Source organism: Crinia signifera, chromosome 1, assembly GCF_055691185.1.
Source record: "Crinia signifera chromosome 1, ASM5569118v1, whole genome shotgun sequence".
In the NCBI taxonomy this organism is placed as follows: domain Eukaryota; kingdom Metazoa; phylum Chordata; class Amphibia; order Anura; family Myobatrachidae; genus Crinia; species Crinia signifera.
In genome coordinates this window covers 40,182,932-40,200,875 of record NC_139217.1, presented here as the reverse complement: position 1 = coordinate 40,200,875, position 17,944 = coordinate 40,182,932, and the positions used below count along the sequence as shown (strand labels likewise).

General features: G+C 50.7%; 1 long non-coding RNA gene across 2 annotated transcripts in view; it reads left to right on the top strand.

The window, feature by feature from the left end:
* The first annotated feature begins 156 nt into the window (after positions 1 to 156).
* Positions 157 to 17,944, top strand: part of LOC146080139 (uncharacterized) — a 130,679-nt gene continuing 112,891 nt past the window's right edge. For both annotated transcript variants that reach the window (XR_014474837.1, XR_014474830.1), the window contains exon 1: positions 157 to 1,085. This is a non-coding gene — a long non-coding RNA (uncharacterized LOC146080139). The remainder of the gene's footprint in view (positions 1,086 to 17,944) is intronic.

Below are 17,944 nucleotides of genomic sequence, written 5' to 3'. Positions count from 1 at the left end.
GGGATAAACTGCCATGGATGGGAACCATCGATGGAAGATGTGTCGATGGCCATCCCTACCTGTGGGGAGCTAGGTAAAGGTGTTTCACCACAGGTGATGGCAATCATACATCACCAGGGAAGTCCAGGAACAGAGCATTTTCTCCCTCATGGAGAGGGTCAGGTAGGCAAGTATGGATCTTTGGATAGACGGTCATTAGGTCGACATTGGCGACTTGCCATAGGTCGATATGGGGTTCTTCACAGATTTTTTTTACACGAATGTCGACAGTCAACATGGGCACTCATGTCTTGCCATGCTTCGGGCACGGTGCTTTGCTGCGCTCGGCACACTATTTTATTCTCCCACCACACCGTAGTGGATGGTAGGGCATATAATACCTCCTGTCAGCACGTCAGCTAAAAAAAACAGTGAAAAGCATCCAATCGACCTTTTGACTGTCGACCTTGCCCATTTAGATTCTAATCAGCTCGCAACTTACCGAGCACCTGTGCCCCCACCCTGCTGAATCCCCACCCCCTGCTGCTGCCGCCATTTCCCCTCGCATGCCACAGCTGCAGGACAAACCATTCGATGGCCGCAGCCCCTGGAATGATTACTCCTGCCGTTGCAAATATAAGTCAGTCTCAACTGATTTATATTTGCCGCTGTCGGGAGGAAGACAGGGCCGGGGCTGACGTCATGTGACCTCAGCCGCCTGCCCCAGGCAGGCCGGCGTAGCCATGGGAACGCCCAGCATTTTCATGGGGATGCCCAAAAAATGCTGGGTGTTCCTCAGTGTCCGTCCACCCCCCTTCCCTCCCTTACTTATGTGCATTCGCATAACCCCCACCATTTGAACAATACCGTCCCGGATTTTGCGGGAGTCTCCTGGTTTTTTCCCTATTCTCCCGGTCTCACGGAAATACCCAGGATCCTCTCGGGTTTTCAGCCTGCAAGCTGAATCATGACCTATTATGTAAATGAAGCCACAGCGGGGCCCTGTGAGCAGCGCTGGATGCAGCATAGAGCAGCTACTGATTACACAGTGCCGTGCAGTATGGAGAGCAGGAGCAGCGGCAGCAGGACAAGTGGCACAAGCAGCGGTGAGTGTATTCTGCTCAAATGACATGTTTTTTAGATCTGCTTCTGGCCCCGCCCCTTTTCCATCACAGCGGTCAGCCCTGCCCCCTACCTCCTGGTGCTGGCTGCCCTCTCCCAGAGAGGGCAGACCAAAAGTCGGCAACCCAGCTGTTGAATCACCTTCTCTGTTTCCATCGATGCATCAGACAATAGAGAGAGAAACAGTGACATCCAATCAGCTTATAGCTGACATTTTTGGAACAGCCTAAAACATAACATATTTTAATTGGCTGGTACTTTCTCTCTAGCCACTTTATTTCTCTATACGGTTTGATACATCTCAAACGGAGACTCTGGGGTCTTTGCACTAAGACTGGGGGAGGGGAGAACGCAAATGTTTTTTTAAAGCAGCAATCATTTCCAAATACAAAACCAGGTTGTTTTTGCCTTGTAAATGATTGACGCATTAAAAAAACATCTGAGATCCTTCGGCATCCCGCACCTACGGCAACCTCGGACCATACTTGCCTACTTTTGAAAACAAGTTTCAGGGAGATTATAGTTCGTAGTATAATTTTGCAAAGCACCCTCATAGAGGGGGGCGTGTCTAGTTCCATATATGGAGAGATTGTGAAAAGAGATTGTGAACGTGGCACCTAGAAGCGTGGGTGTGTACTGCTACATCTGAGAGGAATCTTGTAAAATTATTTATAGCCATATATAGATGAGCCCCAAAGCGTTTAGTAAGAGATACTATACTTGGTAAAGTGCTGGGAAATGGTGCTGATGATTCAATGTAAATGTATCTGTCTCTCATTCCTTTTTTCCCCAAAAAATGTAACAGTGTAATGTGGGCTAGGTGACATGATGGAGATTGCTAGACTAATGAGGGAGAGAGGGAGATTGCTGCTATTTCAGGGAGTCTCCTGCAGAATGCAGGAGGGTAGGTAACTATGGTGTAACAGTGTAATGCGGTCTAGGTGACATGAGGGAGATTGCTAGACTAATGAGGGAGAGAGGGAGATTGCTGCTATTTCAGGGAGTCTCCTGCAGAATGCAGGAGGGTAGGTAACTATGATGTAACATTGTAATGTAGGCTAGGTGACATGAGGGAGATAGCTAGACTAATGAGGGAGAGAGGGAGATTGCTGCTATGTCAGGGAGTCTCCTGCAGAATGCAGGAGGAGAGGTAACTGATGTAACAGTGTAATGTGGACTAGGTGACATGAGGGAGATTGCTAGACTAATGAGGGAGAGAGGGAGAATGCTGCTATTTCAGGGAGTCCCCTGCAGAATGCAGGAGGGGAGGGAACTATGATGTAACATTGTAATGTAGGCTAGGTGACATGAGGGAGATTGCTAGACTAATGAGGGAGAGAGGGAGATTGCTGCTATTTCAGGGAGTCTCCTGCAGAATGCAGGAGGGGAGGTAACTATGATGTAACATTGTAATGTAGGCTAGGTGACATGAGGGAGATAGCTAGACTAATGAGGGAGAGAGGGAGATTGCTGCTATGTCAGGGAGTCTCCTGCAGAATGCAGGAGGAGAGGTAACTGATGTAACAGTGTAATGTGGACTAGGTGACATGAGGGAGATTGCTAGACTAATGAGGGAGAGAGGGAGAATGCTGCTATTTCAGGGAGTCTCCTGCAGAATGCAGGAGGGGAGGGAACTATGATGTAACATTGTAATGTAGGCTAGGTGACATGAGGGAGATTGCTAGACTAATGAGGGAGAGAGGGAGATTGCTGCTATTTCAGAGAGTCTCCTGCAGAATGCAGGAGGGGAGGTAACTATGATGTAACAGTGTAATGTGGACTAGGTGACATGAGGGAGATTGCTAGACTAATGAGGGAGAGAGGGAGATTGCTGCTATGTCAGGGAGTCTCCTGCAGAATGCAGGAGGGGAGGTAACTATGATGTAACAGTGTAATGTGGACTAGGTGACATGAGGGAGATTGCTAGATTAATGAGGGAGAGAAGGAGATTGCTGCTATGTCAGGGAGTCTCCTGCAGTATGCAGGAGGGGAGGTAACTATGATGTAACAGTGTAATGTGGACTAGGTGACATGAGGGAGATTGCTAGACTAATTAGGGAGAGAGGGAGATTGCTGCTATGTCAGGGAGTCTCCTGCAGAATGCAGGAGGGGAGGTAACTATGATGTAACAGTGTAATGTGGGCTAGGTGACATGAGGGAAATTGCTAGACTAATGAGGGAGAGAGGGAGATTGCTACTATGTCAGGGAGTCTCCTGCAGTATGCAGGAGGGGAGGTAACTATGATGTAACAGTGTAATGTGGACTAGGTGACATGAGGGAGATTGCTAGACTAATTAGGGAGAGAGGGAGATTGCTGCTATGTCAGGGAGTCTCCTGCAGAATGCAGGAGGGGAGGTAACTATGATGTAACAGTGTAATGTGGGCTAGGTGACATGAGGGAAATTGCTAGACTAATGAGGGAGAGAGGGAGATTGCTGATATATCAGGGAGTCTCCTGCAGAATGCAGGAGGGGAGGTAACTATGATGTAACAGTGTAATGTGGGCTAGGTGACATGAGGGAGATTGCTAGACTAATGAGGGAGAGAGGGAGAATGCTGCTATTTCAGGGAGTCTCCTGCAGAATGCAGGAGGGGAGGTAACTATGATGTAACATTGTAATGTAGGCTAGGTGACATGAGGGAGATAGCTAGACTAATGAGGGAGAGAGGGAGATTGCTGCTATGTCAGGGAGTCTCCTGCAGAATGCAGGAGGAGAGGTAACTGATGTAACAGTGTAATGTGGACTAGGTGACATGAGGGAGATTGCTAGACTAATGAGGGAGAGAGGGAGAATGCTGCTATTTCAGGGAGTCTCCTGCAGAATGCAGGAGGGGAGGGAACTATGATGTAACATTGTAATGTAGGCTAGGTGACATGAGGGAGATTGCTAGACTAATGAGGGAGAGAGGGAGATTGCTGCTATTTCAGAGAGTCTCCTGCAGAATGCAGGAGGGGAGGTAACTATGATGTAACAGTGTAATGTGGACTAGGTGACATGAGGGAGATTGCTAGACTAATGAGGGAGAGAGGGAGATTGCTGCTATGTCAGGGAGTCTCCTGCAGAATGCAGGAGGGGAAGTAACTATGATGTAACAGTGTAATGTGGACTAGGTGACATGAGGGAGATTGCTAGATTAATGAGGGAGAGAAGGAGATTGCTGCTATGTCAGGGAGTCTCCTGCAGTATGCAGGAGGGGAGGTAACTATGATGTAACAGTGTAATGTGGACTAGGTGACATGAGGGAGATTGCTAGACTAATTAGGGAGAGAGGGAGATTGCTGCTATGTCAGGGAGTCTCCTGCAGAATGCAGGAGGGGAGGTAACTATGATGTAACAGTGTAATGTGGGCTAGGTGACATGAGGGAAATTGCTAGACTAATGAGGGAGAGAGGGAGATTGCTACTATGTCAGGGAGTCTCCTGCAGTATGCAGGAGGGGAGGTAACTATGATGTAACAGTGTAATGTGGACTAGGTGACATGAGGGAGATTGCTAGACTAATTAGGGAGAGAGGGAGATTGCTGATATATCAGGGAGTCTCCTGCAGAATGCAGGAGGGGAGATAACTATGATGTAACAGTGTAATGTGGGCTAGGTGACATGAGGGAAATTGCTAGACTAATGAGGGAGAGAGGGAGATTGCTACTATGTCAGGGAGTCTCCTGCAGTATGCAGGAGGGGAGGTAACTATGATGTAACAGTGTAATGTGGACTAGGTGACATGAGGGAGATTGCTAGACTAATTAGGGAGAGAGGGAGATTGCTGATATATCAGGGAGTCTCCTGCAGAATGCAGGAGGGGAGGTAACTATGATGTAACAGTGTAATGTAGGCTAGGTGACATGAGGGAGATTGCTAGACTAATGAGGGAGAGAGGGAGAATGCTGCTATTTCAGGGAGTCTCCTGCAGAATGCAGGAGGGGAGGTAACTATGATGTAACAGTGTAATGTGGGCTAGGTGACATGAGGGAGATTGCTAGACTAATGAGGGAGAGAGGGAGAATGCTGCTATTTCAGGGAGTCTCCTGCAGAATGCAGGAGGGGAGGTAACTATGATGTAACATTGTAATGTAGGCTAGGTGACATGAGGGAGATAGCTAGACTAATGAGGGAGAGAGGGAGATTGCTGCTATGTCAGGGAGTCTCCTGCAGAATGCAGGAGGAGAGGTAACTGATGTAACAGTGTAATGTGGACTAGGTGACATGAGGGAGATTGCTAGACTAATGAGGGAGAGAGGGAGAATGCTGCTATTTCAGGGAGTCTCCTGCAGAATGCAGGAGGGGAGGGAACTATGATGTAACATTGTAATGTAGGCTAGGTGACATGAGGGAGATTGCTAGACTAATGAGGGAGAGAGGGAGATTGCTACTATGTCAGGGAGTCTCCTGCAGTATGCAGGAGGGGAGGTAACTATGATGTAACAGTGTAATGTGGACTAGGTGACATGAGGGAGATTGCTAGACTAATTAGGGAGAGAGGGAGATTGCTGATATATCAGGGAGTCTCCTGCAGAATGCAGGAGGGGAGGTAACTATGATGTAACAGTGTAATGTGGGCTAGGTGACATGAGGGAGATTGCTAGACTAATGAGGGAGAGAGGGAGAATGCTGCTATTTCAGGGAGTCTCCTGCAGAATGCAGGAGGGTAGGCAGCTATGACTCGGACCCTATTACAAATGCCTATTGGATGAGATAAAGTACCAGCAAATCCACTAACTGCCATGATACAGGCTATGGGCCAGATGCACTAAGCTTCAAAAGTGATAAAATGGAGAGTGATAAACAACCAGCCAATCAACTGCTGCCTGACCTTTTTCAAACTTAGCCTGTGACATGGAGCTGATTGGCTGGTTGTTGGCCATTTTATCACTTTTTGAATCTTAGTGCCTCTGGCCCTATATTTGAAAAATAACAGCAAACAACTCACCTGATCGCACAGCTGCTAAATTGCAGAGCCCCGCGACATCTATCAGCCGCCCGGCCAGTGGGAAATCCCGCCCTGTGCAGCCTGCGGATGGCTTAGCGCGGCCTGCGAATATTACCTGCACTGGCAATTCGCTGCAAATCCATCCACAATCCGCTCACCCTATAATGATTGTTCCGGTGTGTGCGGTCTGTGCGTAGCCCAGGACTTACTGTCATAGAAGCAGTCAGGGCCGGAGCTGACGTCACACGCCCTCCATGAAAATGCCTGGGCCCACCTGTGCTTTCTCTGACACTCCCAGAAAACTCCCAGGACAGACTCGCAGTCTATCAATATTCACCCAGCCTGTAGATCTGCAGCCGTGCGTTCAGGTCTAAATAAACCCCTGAGTACTAAGCCTCGGAGAGAGATAAAATGGACAGAGATAAAATGCCAGCCAATCAGCTATTAACTGCCATGTTACAGGCTGTGGACGGGATGCACTAAAACAAACAATGCGGTAAAAAAACAGTTTTCTGGGCTTTTACCACATTTTTATATGCGTTAAAGCCCCACTGTGTGGCTTTGCCGTGGGGGAGCTGGAATAACCCCATATAAGCCTATGGGCTTTGTTTCGCGACCCCCACTGCCCCCCCTCCCCTTCCTACCTCTGTCCAGACAGCCTCTGGCTGGCCTGCCCGGGCCAGTGACCTCCTCCTCCCTGCACCTCCATTCCAGGTGCAGGGAGGAGGAGGCAGAGCCTGACAGCCCCTGCAGCCACCTGAGCAGGGGGGGGGGGGGGGGGAGAGAGAGCCGCCGGGGACCCGCTCACACATTGCCTGGCACATGACAAAGGCCAACTCTTAATGCAAGAGCGTTGCGATAATAATCGCATATGTTAGTGCATATGCCATCATTATCTATGCAATAGCCGGCGACGTGTGGCGGAGAGGGGCTGCGGATGTTACTGCAAAAATGACAGGAGCTGAATGGCTGGTACTTTATCTCCCTCCAGGGCTTTGTAAATCGACGTCTTTATGGGTCAGATATATTAAGCTTCACAAAGTGATAAAGTGGAGGGAAATAAACTATCAGCCAATCAGCTCCGAACTGTCATGTTACCGGCTGTGTTTGAAAATAAAATGGCAGTTAGGAGCAGAATGGCTGGTAGTTTATCACTCTCCACTTAGTACGTAGCCCCCCCTGTATCTGTTCTACTAATTGGCCCTAGAAGTTCAGGTTCAGTGAATGGTTGCACAGCTGACCGGCACGATGTCAAAGGGCCAGAAGTGCATTATTAATGGAGATAACACGGACATAGCTCCGCTCTGTGGTTCAGGCCCTCTGGGGGGAAGTCCCAACACTCAATACCTTTTATCAGCCGCCCCGGTGAGTACCAGAGTGAGAGATGGTAACACGGGTGATAACTGACCTCTCTGCTCCTGCTAAAACCACTGGCTGCAAAATCAATGGAGCTCTTCTCGCTTCTTATTGTTTTCCTTTTGTTCTGATTTCTCATCTCTGGTTAATTGCTCGTGCTCAGATATTAACCCCAGTATGTCCATGTGGTTGGGGGGGGGGGGGGGGGGAGTGCAATAAGGACACATTGTGTAATTCTACATCAGTGCCTGATGCTGGGGTCTGATCATGCTGGATGGTGACCAGGAATGCTGGTGTCAGCACTGGGGCCCTCCGCCTGTCCATGTCCCAACATTAATGTGGGGATAACAAATACACAGTATACTCCCCTAGGTTCATCCCATCTGTAAGGATGGAGGCAGACATGTTTTTGTGTAAAGTTGTGTATAAGACTGGGGGCGGGATGTATCAACATACATCTCCGCCCTTCGCACGGCAGCCGCCGCGATGCTACCGCATATGTACTAACATATGCGGCCAGCATCGGGCTGCGGTAACGGAGACCCCCGCGATACCTGTGATGTGGGCTGCGGGGGTCTCCGTCACCTCCCGGCGGCTGCCAGCGTCCCCCTGTGTCTCCTCCTCCCCCCTGAAGCCGGATGTCCTGCCGGCTGTGACACCAGGGGGAGGAGATGATCACAGGAGGACGGGAGGGGGTGGGCGCGCGGACGGCGGGCGGCGATACCAGAGGGTGGCGATACCCTCCCTTGCGAAAACGGGGCGGACGGGTATTGATACATAGGAAAATGCGGTAAAACGCGTGTTTTACCGCATTTTCCCGTTAGTACATCCCGCCCTGGGGATAACAATGCAAATCATCCCCTAAATATTAGTCAGTCCCTTAGGGGGTAGATGTATGTATCCTCCTAATGAGTGGGTGTGTCGCCCATAGCAACCAATCAGCTTGTACCTATAATGTTATACATTGTATTTGACAAATGCCAACAAGAAGCTGATTGGTCTGCCCAGGGCAGACGACAGGGGGGGGGGGGGGACAAGTATGACGGGCCCCAGAGCCATCTACTCTGTGTGCGCACACAGCCTGGTGCCGCAGGCACACAGCCTTACCCACCGCTGGTGCTGTGGCCTCAGTCTCTGGCTCCTGTACTTTTACTGCACAGGTCGTCTGTTCCGCACTCTGCGAAAGACCTGCCCTGCCTGCTCATAGTGCTCAGCATTCTTTTGTGAAAGTGACAGGCCAGCAGCAGCCGGAGCCAGCAGGAGGCAGCAGCAGCCGGAGCCAGCAGGAAGCAGCAGCAGCCGGAGCCAGCAGGAAGCAGCAGCAGCCGGAGACAGCAGGAAGCAGCAGCAGCCGGAGCCAGAAGGAGGCAACAGCAGCAGGAAGCAGCAGCAGCCGGAGCCAACAGGAGGCAGCAGCAGCCGAAGCCAGCAGGAAGCAGCAGCAGCTGGAGCCAGCAGGAAGAAGCAGCAGCAGCCGGAGGCAGCAGCAGCCGGAGCCAGCAGGAAGCAGCAGAAGGAGCCAAGCCAGCAGGACTAAGAACGAGAGAAGTCCACACCTGAAAGCAGGATCTGGAGCAGTGAAAGGTTAAGGCTCATGCAGCAGAGCGTTGTGTGGATTTGGGATTAGGTGAGGGGCCCCAGAAATATCATTGTACAGGGCCCCAAGATTTCTGTTGCCGGCCCTGGGTCTGCCATGGTCACCTGCTCCAAAAATCCTCTCAAATCTTTAAGATCTTGATACTCTTGAAAGTGGAGAAGCTACCAAGCATACTCCATGTTGCTCTAAGGGAAACTACATTCTGTAAACCAAGATGGCAGCAGAGGCTACTAATGAACATGCGTGCACCTCCCACATCTTCCGATCCCAGGGTCCCAGTGGCATGCGAATGGATGTTTATGTAAAACAGCCATTCGCAGCCTTGCGAATGATGGGCCGGCGTACCACCATCCGCAAGGCGGGATCTGGGTCACTCGCAAGGATGCAAATTTGCATTTGAGCGAATTAACCAGAATACCCCTGGTGTAAAAGAGGTACATGCATGCAGGAAGCGCATTCTTGCCGACTTTTAAAATAGCCCGGAGAGGACAGCCGGATCTCCAGGTCGGGGGGCGGGGATGGGGCTGATGACTCAATCCATGTAAACGCCGCGATTCATGGGTCCGCGAGTAGGGGGCGGGGATAAAATTATGCAAAATGACGCGATTTGCGTCTTTTTAGTCTCACCCCTTGCCGCAGACCCACGGCACAGAAGGGGGGTGCAGGGTTGCCTGACAAATGGGGGAGGATTGCCGACCTTCCCAGGGGGCCGGGAGGGGGACACGATTTTTGGTAGACCTCCCGGCAATTCCGGGAGGGTGGGCAAGCTTGAGGAGGCGCCTTCTTATATCAGACACCCCCTGCTGCAGGACCACATTATTGCACCATGTAAGCAGCAGCAATAGCACCTCCAACCACATGTGGACCACCAGGCCCAGCGGGCAATGGCGGCTGCTAATATCTGCGCAGGAGAATGCAGCTGCTGCTTTTTAATGACTCTGCTGGGGGCTTACCTTCATTTTTTGGCAAGTCCCCGGGATTCCTCTGATGCCATTTATGGTCTTTACTCTCCTACATCACCGGATTTTTAGTCTTTGTTCGGCAAATTGATCCTCTGCAGTGAACGTGTCACAGGAGGCCCCTTATACGCAGCCTGGCCGCCTGCTCATTGTATCACATTACAAGGAGTTAATATGCGGAACGCCGCAATGCGCAGGTGACGGGTTAGACAGTCGCACTAATCTCATATTTTATTGATACGGTATCAAAATTAAAATAAATAAAACCTCCACATTTCCACTGATTAGATTCCCCCATCCCGGCACCTTGCACCTGTACAGAGGACCCATAATTAAACATGTATTATACATTTTAAAAGATGAATTAACATAAGGGTCTACTAGACACAGAAAATGGGTCTTTTTTATTTTTTTCTTGCAGGAGGTAAATGGTAATAAGGGTGATATTACAATCATGGCAGCGGGGAAGATTAAGAGTAATTTAATTTCAGATATTCTCCCCCAAATATGTGGCGCTTAATCAACTTAATTCTTAAGTGGGTAGAATGTGCCTGATGAGATCATCAGGAGACGCAGGTGCTATAAAGCATTAATACAGAACATGAATTATTCCTGCGCACTGCGTGGAAGTGGCCATCGGGGCTCAGGATGGGGGGTGATTTGTAGTAACTATAGACTTGATCTGAGCCTTTTGTAGGCCACCGCATGTGCCGGGCCCGCACTGCGCACATGCAGTACCGCTGTGCGACGTAGCATGCAGGGTGGCATCAGTAGGCGTTGACCTTAGTTGCCGCCATTATGGGGGGCGGACAGGGCCAGGATCTCCATCAGAGCATGATTTCCAAGCCTCTTTATTGTATTGGTGGTAATTGGCTTGCGCAACCTGATTGGTCACGCAGCCAGTTGATAATGTCCCATGTGACCAATGCTGCGTCCTACGATCCAGCTTGTATCACCAATGTAAGTAGGAGGCGTGGCGCCCCCTGCTGCATTACCATAATAGTGCTATTACTGCAGGTATATGGGCATTAGGTCGAGCAGCATTGGGTCGACACCATTAGGTCAACATGCAGAAAGGTCAACATGGGTCTAGGTTGACAGGTCATTAGGTCGACACAAGCATTAGGTCGACATGGGCTAGGTCGACAGTTAAAAGGATGAAAATTAGGTTTTTCACAGTTTTTTCCAGTAGGCCAAGCCCCGGCCACTGTCAGGGCTTTCAGCACCCACTGCAAACTATAAAATGCGTGCCCTACCTCCCATACTTTATTATAAATGGACATTGGTCACACAATAGTACCCACCATTAAAATTATGCCACACAGTAGCACAATCATATTCACATTACATCACATGTAGTGACCCTGATTCATGTCACAGCACAAAGTAAGTAGTGCCCCTTATTCATGTTATGACATGCAGTAGTTCCCCTTATGCATGTATGCCACACAGTAGTTTCCCTAACACATAATACCCACAGTAGTATCGCTACACAAAATGTCCACATTAAGCGCCCTTTATACACATATGTCTCCGTCCCTCCAGCAGCTTCCTCTCCTATCTTCTTCACTTTAGCAGTGGTGATGGCAGGACATCACATACGTCGTGCCAGAAAAGGAAGCCTCTGGCACAGGTCTTTCTGTTGGAACTAGTATGCAGAGCTGTGGTTGAGGTGGAACTGAGTTTACCCTCCCATTACAGGGGGTGGAACTCTGTTCCACCCAGTTCTCCCCCACTTTAATTCCTGCCTCCTCTCCTCCCACCACTACCCCTATCTTCAGCCACGTCAGCCGGCCATCATACGCTGCACAGATTGCATCTGATATTTAGATGGAAGTATCCAGACCACTTCTCTATATGGACACAGCTGCCTTGCTTATGTTAAGGCCAGAATATGCCTGCACATTTAATGCCCCCACCCCCTGATGCCACAACACAGATCATTAGCATCAGGACATGGACCCAAATATGCTGAGTGCAAAAGATCCATCCAAAACAGGCATCCAACTTCCATCCACACTCCTTGAACAGAACAGAAGTCGACCTACACGCCCAGGACATCACAGGGTGCACACTTTAGTTTACAGAGGCTGCTTCCTAGTGTGGGGTGAGGGCTGGATATAGCTCTGCCAGGGGTGGCTCAGTACAGTGGCATCACAGATTACCCTTGTTTCCTTGACCTTCATCGTCTTCAGGGTTCATGGCTGCGAGTTTCCAACTGCACCCACATCCCCTCTCCCACATAGAGAGCCATATATCCCTGCTCCCACACAGAGAGCTGTATATCCCCGCTCCCACACAGAGAGCCGTATATCCCCGCTCCCACACAGATAGCCGTATATCCCCGCTCCCACACAGATAGCCGTATATCCCCGCTCCCACACAGATAGCCGTATATCCCCGCTCCCACACAGAGAGCCGTATATCCCCGCTCCCACACAGATAGCCGTATATCCCCGCTCCCACACAGATAGCCGTATATCCCCGCTCCCACACAGATAGCCGTATATCCCCGCTCCCACACAGATAGCCGTATATCCCCGCTCCCACACAGAGAGCCGTATATCCCCGCTCCCACATAGAGAGCCGTATATCCCCGCTCCCACACAGATAGCGTATATCCCCGCTCCCACACAGAGAGCCGTATATCCCCGCTCCCACACAGAGAGCCGTATATCCCCGCTCCCACACAGAGAGCCGTATATCCCCGCTCCCACATAGAGATCAGTATATCCCCGCTCCCACATAGAGCCGTATATCCCCGCTCCCACATAGAGAGCCGTATATCCCCGCTCCCACATAGAGAGCCGTATATCCCCGCTCCCACATAGAGAGCAGTATATCCCCGCTCCCACATAGAGAGCCGTATATCCCCGCTCCCACATAGAGAGCCGTATATCCCCGCTCCCACATAGAGAGCAGTATATCCCCGCTCCCACATAGAGAGCCGTATATCCCCGCTCCCACATAGAGGGTAGTATATACTCGCTCCCACATAGAGAGCCGTATATCCCCGCTCCCGCATAGAGAGCCGTATATCCCCGCTCCCACACAGATAGCGTATATCCCCGCTCCCACACAGAGAGCCGTATATCCCCGCTCCCACACAGAGAGCTGTATATCCCAGCTCCCACACAGAGAGCCGTATATCCCCGCTCCCACACAGAGAGCTGTATATCCCAGCTCCCACACAGAGAGCCGTATATCCCAGCTCCCACACAGAGAGCTGTATATCCCAGCTCCCACACAGAGAGCCGTATATCCCCGCTCCCACACAGATAGCCGTATATCCCCGCTCCCACACAGATAGCCGTATATCCCCGCTCCCACACAGAGAGCAGTATATCCCCGCTCCCACACAGATAGCCGTATATCCCCGCTCCCACACAGATAGCGTATATCCCCGCTCCCACACAGATAGCCGTATATCCCCGCTCCCACACAGATAGCCGTATATCCCCGCTCCCACACAGAGAGCCGTATATCCCCGCTCCCACACAGAGAGCCGTATAGCCCCGCTCCCACACAGAGAGCCGTATATCCCCGCTCCCACACAGATAGCCGTATATCCCCGCTCCCACACAGATAGCCATATATCCCCGCTCCCACACAGAGAGCCGTATATCCCCGCTACCACACAGAGAGCCGTATATCCCCGCTCCCACATAGAGAGCCGTATATCCCCGCTCCCACATAGAGAGCCGTATATCCCCGCTCCCACATAGAGAGCCGTATATCCCCGCTCCCACATAGAGAGCAGTATATCCCCGCTCCCACATAGAGGGTAGTATATACTCGCTCCCACATAGATAGCCGTATATCCCCGCTCCCACATAGAGAGCCGTATATCCCCGCTACCACATAGAGAGCCGTATATCCCCGCTACCACATAGAGAGCAGTATATCCCCGCTCCCATATAGAGAGCCGTATATCCCCGCTCCCACATAGAGGGTAGTATATACTCGCTCCCACATAGAGAGCCGTATATCCCCGCTCCCACATAGAGAGCCGTATATCCCCGCTCCCACACAGAGAGCCGTATATCCCCGCTCTCACACAGAGATTAGTATATCCCCGCTCCCACATAGAGGGTAGTATATACTCGCTCCCACATAGAGAGCCGTATATCCCCGCTCCCACATAGATAGCCGTATATCCCCGCTCCCACACAGAGAGCCGTATATCCCCGCTCCTACACAGATAGCGTATATCCCCGCTCCCACACAGATAGCCGTATATCCCCGCTCCCACACAGAGAGCCGTATATCCCCGCTCCCACACAGAGAGCCGTATATCCCCGCTCCCACACAGAGAGCCGTATATCCCCGCTCCCACACAGATAGCCGTATATCCCCGCTCCCACACAGATAGCCGTATATCCCCGCTCCCACACAGATAGCCGTATATCCCCGCTCCCACATAGAGAGCTGTATATCCCCGCTCCCACACAGATAGCGTATATCCCCACTCCCACACAGAGAGCCGTATATCCCCTCCCCCATTTAGAGAGCCGTATATCCCCGCTCCCACATAGAGAGCCGTATATCCCCGCTCCCACATAGAGAGCAGTATATCCCCGCTCCCACATAGAGGGTAGTATATCCCCGCTCCCACATAGAGAGCCGTATATCCCCGCTCCCACATAGAGAGCCGTATATCCCCGCTACCACATAGAGAGCCGTATATCCCCGCTCCCACATAGAGAGCCGTATATCCCCGCTCCCACATAGAGAGCCGTATATCCCCGCTCCCACATAGAGAGCCGTATATCCCCGCTCCCACATAGAGAGCTGTATATCCCCGCTCCCACATAGAGGGTAGTATATACTCGCTCCCACATAGAGAGCCGTATATCCCCGCTCCCACATAGAGGGTAGTATATACTCGCTCCCACATAGAGAGCCGTATATCCCCGCTCCCACATAGAGAGCCGTATATCCCCGCTCCCACATAGAGAGCCGTATATCCCCGCTCCCACATAGAGAGCCGTATATCCCCGCTCCCACATAGAGAGCCGTATATCCCCGCTACCACATAGAGAGCAGTATATCCCCGCTCCCATATAGAGAGCCGTATATCCACGCTCCCACATAGAGGGTAGTATATACTCGCTCCCACATAGAGAGCCGTATATCCCCGCTCCCACATAGAGAGCCGTACATCCCCGCTACCACATAGAGAGCCGTATATATCCCCGCTCCCACATAGAGAGCAGTATATCCCCGCTCCCATATAGAGAGCCGTATATCCCCGCTCCCACACAGATAGCCGTATATCCCCGCTCCCACATAGAGATCCGTATATCCCCGCTCCCACATAGAGGGTAGTATATCCCCGCTCCCACATAGAGGGTAGTATATCCTCGCTCCCACATAGAGAGCCGTATATCCCCGCTCCCACATAGAGATCCGTATATCCCCGCTCCCACATAGAGGGTAGTATATCCCCGCTCCCACATAGAGGGTAGTATATCCCCGCTCCCACATAGAGAGCCGTATATCCCCGCTACCACATAGAGAGCCGTATAGCCCCGCTCCCCCATAGAGGGCACTAGAGCCCCTCTCCCATATGTACAATATTATGGATATGCCCAGGGCTATTTTTCTGCAGGCTCCAGCAGGAACTGTGGCCCTTATTCTAGTTCACTCTTTCTGACAAAATATTTCTTAGATGGACAAAACCATGTGCACTGCAGGTGAGGCAGGTGTTACTTGTGCAGAGATAATTAGATTTGGATGGGTTTTACACCTGCCTCACCTGCAGTGCACATGGTTTTGTCCATCTAAGAAATTTTTTGTCAGAAAGAGTGAACTAGAATAAGGGCCACAGTTCCTGCTGGAGCCTGCAGAAAAATAGCCCTGGATATGCCTACTGTCACCACAATTAGGGTCCGAATTAAACACCATTGGTATCCACAGCAGGAATCTCCGTATAGAAGCACATAATGCTCCTGGCATTGGGCAGGTGAGGAGAGCCGGGGACGCTGGGCTGTCTAGCTGTATGTGACAAGGGGTGATATCTGAAGAGTCTAGAGCAGGCATGTCCAAACTACCGGCCTTCCATCTGTTTTGAAACTGCATGTCCCATCATGCCTTGCCACAGTTTTGTTATTAGGGAATGCTAAAATTATGGCAAGGCATGCTGGGATGCATAGTTCTCAACAGCTGGAGGGCCATTTGGACACGCATGGTCTAGAGCCCAAAGACCCCAGCAAAGCCTCCCAGATCCAGCTTACTGTACACTACCCTTCAGCTCCGTTACTTACAGTATCTCCCGTAAATCAATTGAACATGAATTATTCCGCAGCGAGCATTAGAACTGTATTTTAAGTGATCTTATGTTTAATCAGCTTAATGAATGTTTTTTTTATTCTGCTCCTTTAATTCATCTAAATGATAAGTGAGTTGGCAGGTGTACCAGGTAGTTAATTGGGGCATGAATTATTCTCTACTAATCATGGGTTAATGGGAACATCTCTCTGCCTGAGGCAGCGTACGCTGTAATAATCCGGTATTCCTGCCAGCGCGGCACAGAAGTGGCCAGTTTGCTGACTATTTACTGACGGCCAATAAGCTGGCGGACAAGAAAATGAAAGATAGAAGCTGATCACAAGCTTTGACACATCTCCCCCAGCCAGTAGGATGCAGCCAGTAGGATGGCGGAGATGTATCAATACTCGGCGAGAGATAAAGTGGACAGGGACAAAGTACCAATCAATCATCTTCTAACACAGCTGGTAACACGCCAGGAGCTAATATGTTGGTTCTTTGGGCCTAATTCAGACCTGATCACGGGGCACCATGTGAGAGGATGTGTTTTCTGAAAAGGGGGCCCCCTTGATTGCAAATGGACAAAACTATGGGGGTGATTCAGTGCATGCATATGGGCGATGATACGCATGTGCAAGGCCACGGTGGGAACACATTTGCACAGGGTCTTGCCCCGGGTAAGGTCAGTTGTGAACCCGGGCTAGGAGGAGCTGTCAGTGAGCTGGAGTAGCGGTAACAGAAGCTAGCAGGTTTAATATCGCTCTTGTTCATAAGACCGGACAGGGGAGGAGTCTATGACTATATTACATGAAGCTGGGAATACCAGCAGGGCAGAGTATCTGGAAGACGTGAGGCTTGATATCAGCAGACCAGGATTTCCAGATGACTTGTAGCTGAGGATGCCAGCACTGCAGGAAGACTGGAAGATGTGAAGCTGGATATCAGCAGAGCAGGATTTCCAGATGACTTGTAGCTGAGGATGCCAGCACTGCAGGAAGACTGGAAGATGTGAAGCTGGATATCAGCAGAGCAGGATTTCCAGATGACTTGAGCTGGGGGCACCAGCACTGCAGGAAGACTGGAAGCTGTTTATCAACAGAGCAGGATTACTTGATGCTGGATTACAACACTATAGGATAGCAGGATAGCTTGAGGCTGTATGCATCAGCAGGACAGGATAGCTGGATAGCTTGAGGCTGTATGCATCAGCAGGACAGGATAGCTGGATAGCTTGAGGCTGTATGCATCAGCAGGACAGGATAGCTGGATAGCTTGAGGCTGTATGCATCAGCAGGACAGGATAGCTGGATAGCTTGAGACTGTATGCATCAGCAGGACAGGATAGCTGGATAGCTTGAGACTGTATGTATCAGCAGGGCAGGATAGCTGGACAGCTTGAGACTGTATGTATCAGCTGGGCAGGATAGCTGGATAGCTTGAGGCTGTATGCATCAGCAGGATAGGATAGCTGGATAGCTTGAGACTGTATGTATCAGCAGGACAGGATAGCTGGATAGCTTGAGACTGTATGTATCAGCAGGGCAGGATAGCTTGAGGCTGTATGCATCAGCAGGACAGGATAGCTGGATAGCTTGAGGCTGTATGCATCAGCAGGACAGGATAGCTGGATAGCTTGAGGCTGTATGCATCAGCAGGACAGGATAGCTGGATAGCTTGAGGCTGTATGCATCAGCAGGACAGGATAGCTGGATAGCTTGAGACTGTATGCATC